The sequence below is a fragment of the Lactuca virosa genome, chromosome 6, assembly GCF_052849685.1.
Source record: "Lactuca virosa cultivar CGN04683 chromosome 6, Lactuca_virosa_CGN04683_v6, whole genome shotgun sequence".
Taxonomy (NCBI): Eukaryota; Viridiplantae; Streptophyta; class Magnoliopsida; order Asterales; family Asteraceae; genus Lactuca; species Lactuca virosa.
In genome coordinates, this window is record NC_136431.1 from 67222914 (window position 1) to 67228236 (window position 5323).

At 32.1% G+C, this 5323-nt stretch overlaps 1 long non-coding RNA gene across 1 annotated transcript; it reads right to left on the reverse strand.

Annotated features, from left to right (window-relative positions):
* Nucleotides 1-530: 530 nt before the first annotated feature.
* LOC145120651 (uncharacterized) lies at nt 531-4507 on the reverse strand. Its single transcript, XR_013714278.1, has 3 exons — nt 4341-4507; nt 3858-4047; nt 531-864 (listed from the first exon to the last, which is right to left on the reverse strand). It is a non-coding gene; the product is annotated as an uncharacterized LOC145120651 (long non-coding RNA).
* Between the last annotated feature and the right edge of the window lie 816 nt (nt 4508-5323).

Genomic DNA, 5323 nt, shown 5'->3' on the forward strand with positions numbered 1-5323 from the left:
TTTAATAAAATTAATAAGTTTTTATTACACTTGTCAATTGTCATCATCTAAAAATAATAGGAAGAAAAAGTATACGAATATTTATTTTCTCTTATATATATATGATCATTTAAATTTCTTAAAACTCATTGGGATATTTATACTAACAATTTTTTAAAACTCATAAATTTTTTTAAGCTATTAAAGTATGATTTTAATAAAATGTTTGAGCATTTTTAAATCATAACACGAAACTATTTAACTATACGTAAAGGGGAACACCAATATAAATCTTAACTTTAAAATCATCAAGTTCCGGTAACATATACTTTAAGGTAATAAGTTAATATAAGAATACAAATATTATAATATAATAAAATAATTCAAAAGAACAATTGAAAGACTTTCAATATTGCTCTTCGCTTCCAAATATGATCATTTTAATAAATATCTCATTAAATTTACAATACATATGAGTAATGGCTTAACATGAGGGTCATAATAAATGTTCAAAATGAGAGATAATGAATGAAGCTGCTGATATTTTCACATAATATCTAAAGTGAAGGTAAATTAAATAATAATAATAATAATAATACTTACATATACAATATAAAAAGGATCTTATTCGTACACAACAATTTTTCTCCATATACAAAAATTTATGTTTTAAAATGTTGTATTGTACAACTCTATAAAGCATAAATTACTATATAACTAATCCATGATTTGTTGGTGTTTGAGTTCGTTTAAGAGTTGAGTCAAAGGGTCAACTGTAGTGTCATTCAAAAAGTCATCTTTACCCCTGCACAGTAGCAACTCTTGTTGAAGACTTTGCACAAGTGTTTTAAGTTTCAAGATATGTTTTTCCTGAGATAAGATTATCTGCAATTGAAAGATTACATGCAAGAGTTGTAAAAACAAGTCATAATGTGGTAAATAAAAGTTAGATTTTTTTGAGAACTGTTAGTGGATGATTACTAATCTTTTGTACACGTTTGACTAATAAATTTAGGTCAAGATAAATTTTGGCAAAAGTAACTATTTCAAATGTCTCGAAAGCACCAATTTACACACTTTATTACCCAAGTTTTAATTTTTGTTATGAATTTGTTCTACCCTTTTTTCAATTTTGTTTTTACATGTTTCTTAAAACTTTTTTTTTACAAATTTTACTTTTTTTACAATTGTTTTAGACAAAATTGCAAAAATGGTCCCTGTGGTTGGTAAATTTATGTGGTTGTGATCCAAATTATTCCAAAAAAGTTTGGCGGTGTATTAGTGGTCTAATTTTGAATACCTTGTGTGGTTTTGGTCCCCATGTTTGGCATTTTAGTGTGATTTTGGTCCATACCCCACCTGAAATGACGAATATACCCTTATATAACTTTTTTTTTTTATTTTTTTAATTGTTTTCTTATTATTTTAATTAAAAATAAATACACAAACGAAAAATCCAACCCACCCTACCCACCCCTCCTAAGTCACACCCACCCCACCTCCTACATCTCTCACTCCTTACATTGACTCCATTTCCCTCTCACACTTCATTTCTTGACACCACTACTTCCGATGGACCACCACCGCCGCTGGACCACCACCTTCTACATGTCACCGGACCACCACCACCGTCGGATCTGCCCCTTTTTAGCCATAAACCACCACCGTCGCCGGTAACCCTGCCCTTCGTCTTCGTTTTCACAGTAGAAAACCACCGCCAACGCCGCCAAATATACTTTTTTTTAGCTAGAAACCACCACCATCTCCAGTAGCACATCCCTTCATCTTCGTCTTCTCCATCGAAAACCTTATCTTCTTTTGGAAAACTCTAACGATCGTACCAGTAGAAGAGGGAGAAAGAGTGGTGGAGAGACCCATAACATCGCAGTCCAGATCTATAGCTCGAGTCGTCTTCTCTGGTGAAGGTGGTTTAAGAGTGGTTTTCAGATCCGGCGATAGAGAGGGAGAGGCTTCAGATGACGATGGAGATGGAGAGCCTTCTGAAAATCCTATTTCCGATGAGAAGGGAGGTGGCTCCGACGGTCCACATCGGTGTTAAGATGGCTCCGTTGAAGGTCGTTTGGGTATGGATGGCTAGATGGTTTCTGACGGTGCTTCCTAACAAATGTGACAACGGTTTTCGATCTAAGCATGTTTTTCTGATGTAGGGGAGATAGGGGTTTCTGGTCAGCGGAGAGAGAGAGAGAGAGAGAGAGAGAGAGAGAGAGAGAGAGAGAGAGAGAGATGAGGTGGGTGTGTGGGTGGACGATAGATGATGGTGGTTGGCGGTGGAAGGTGGTGCACGGTGGTGGCAGTCGTTGATGGTGACAACAAGTGGTGGAAGTCGGTGGTGATGGTGGCAACTATGGGTGTGTTCTTGAGTGTGTGGACGCATGTTCATAAGTGTATGTGTGTGTGAATAAAATCAGATAGAGAGGGGGGTGGCCATTTTTTTATTTTTAACTAATTAAAAATATTATGATAAATATATATAAAAAAACAAATCTAAGGGGCATAATAGTCTTTTTAAGTTGATAGGGACCAAAACCAATAAAAAGATCCAATCTTGGACCATTGGTGCACCACCAAACTTTTTTGGACCAAAACCACAGAATTTTGCCAACCACAGGAACCATTTTTGCAATTTTGTCATTTTTTTATAAAACTATGCTTTTTTAAAAAAAGTTTCTATAACATAACCTTTTTGACAAACTTTTATACAACTTTTGCCCGAATTATTTTGTAACTCTTTTACAAAGTTTATTTTACAGCTTAGTTTTTTACAAATATGTAAAAAAGACGAGTTTTTACATTTTCTTACAACCTTACATGCATGAAAACAAATATGTAAGAAAAAGTTAAAAAACAGATTTATAAAAACGAATTTATATAAAAAAATTACAAAAACCAAAAATCTTTAAAAAAATATGCATAAAAACAAATATTTAAGATGACATTGGGAAAAAAAGTTATAAAAAATGTAAAAAAAGTGTTAAAAGAGAGTTGGGGCAAATTTTGGAAAATCAAAATTCAGCTAGATTCGTAACAAAAAGTAAACCTTTGGTCAAAATTGCAAAAAAGAAAGTTGCTAACCTATTGTAAGTGTTACTGTAAATCGGTGTTTTATAGACACTAAATGTGTACAATTGTAAAATCCATTACCCTCACAAGTCATTATCCCTTTCGATACAAGTTTTAAAATAATTAAATCAGTGAGTTTCCATGTGTGATTAGCCATTTAGGCTATGTTTGGGTACTAGCTGAAAAGCCAGTTATTAAATAAAAAACTAGCTGATAACTGAAAAACTAGTTGTTAAATACAAAGCTAGTTGATAGCTGAAAAACTAGCTAATAAAAAATAACGTTTGGTAAAACTAACCGAAAGATATAAATTTACATAAAAGGGCATTTAAGAGAATGTGTTTCTATAACTAATTAAGGGGCATATTTGTAAAACTTTAGTAAAGCTCCTAAAAAGCTAATCTAAATAGCTTTTTAAAAAGCTAGCTTATTAGCTACTTTTTGATTTTTGCCAAACACAACAACATAAAAAAACTCGAAAAATAAGCTAGCTTATCAGCTAGCTGTGGCGTGTCAAACAAAACCTTAGCCTCAAGAGCTTTGGTTTCGGTATCGAGGGCTTCTATCCATCTATTGTGTTTTAGTGTTAAAGACTTAAATCTCTCAAGTGATTTGTAAACACTGCCATTTTTTGTGGGGTGTATCATATGGGAAAGATGTTTGGTGTTGAATGTTGTGAGTTTTAACTTGTGTCACTATATATGCAGAGATGATGTAGAATATAAAATGAAAACAGCATTATAACCTAATGTGGACTTAGAAATTTGACAAGAAAAGAAATGAAATGAGGTACGTACCTTTTCTTTTACATAGTCTTCCCTTTGGAGAACAAGTTGTTGCCTTCTTAAAAGAGCTGATGATCTTGTTTCTACCTCATTAACGACTTTCTGGTTCCAATCCAATTGGGAAGTTAACACCATTAATAAAAGCAGTGTAACTAACAGAAGGGATCTGGACATTGCTAAACAACCAAGTTTCGTATGTAACCTGTAAGAAGAAAATTGCATAATACCTAATCATATCAAATTCCAGTTGTGAAATAGACGAAAATAAGGAACCAAAACCCCCCAAATAAACCCTAGAACACACATAGCACCAAACTCATAGCAGTCTATTCGGTTTTTCCTTTGAATAAGGTATCAAAACGAAGACAATTTTGTATAACTAGTGAAGGAAAAAGCATACAGAAGAATTATCGATGGATTGTTGGTATTCGTGTATGTAATTGTGAGTGGATAAAAGAAAAAAATAAACAATCGAGGAGAAGTAACTTCAAAGACCTCTGATAGTGTCGCCGGAGAAGATCTTAGAGAATCGGTGGATCAACGCCGGTAGGGCAGGTCAAATCGTCGTCAACAGGCGACGACAGATATCCTGTTCGCGTGGAGCATTGAAAGTTTGGGTCAGTTTCATTCCTGTCAAAATACAAATAAACAGACAAATTTCATCATTTTAATTTACATTATATTTATTGGCTTTTCTTAATCCTTATTTCTTTATCCGAGAAATGGAGTTTGTAAAACAGCCTCATCCTTTTCTTAATCCTTATGTTTTCAAATTGTAAAACAGATTGATTATAGAACTTTTGATTCATGAGCTCATATTTTAAGATTGGCTAATTCAAGATTTTTTGATTCAATTTATTTTAATAAGGTGTTATATTTGTTTTGAAAATCAATCTTTTCATGGTGTGAGATTTCTCAAAATCAAGACTGAGATACTCAAACATTAAAGTATTTTTATTATCTAAGGTGCTGTTTTTTTTTTATGCAAAATGTCTGCAGTCTGCGGATCACATATGTAGACCTCTGCAGTAGAAAAGGTGGACCAAACGTCTGCAGTCTGAAAAAAAAATGTTTGTTTTTTAACATCTACTGGCTATTAAAATAAACTGAAATCTAAATTAACTGAATTTTTTAAACTTCAAAGTGATTTTTTTAATATTTTTATGACTTTGTTATAAATAATTAACAAATCTAGATCAACTTTTATCTATTATTGTATAAAAAACAAAAATAAAAATGGTATGAATTAACGTATATATTTGATAAAACCAACAACTTTGATTGCAAAGTTATAACTAAACATTATAATTAGGGGATCAAAGAATTTGATACATAAATTGATGGAAATAAACTTCGATTTTTTCAATTAAATCCATTAAAAACGTACCATAAATATTTTCTCGAGAAATTGACGATACTGTATTAAATAATGTTTTACAAAATTTGGCAAAAAAATATAAGAATATATTATGACTTTT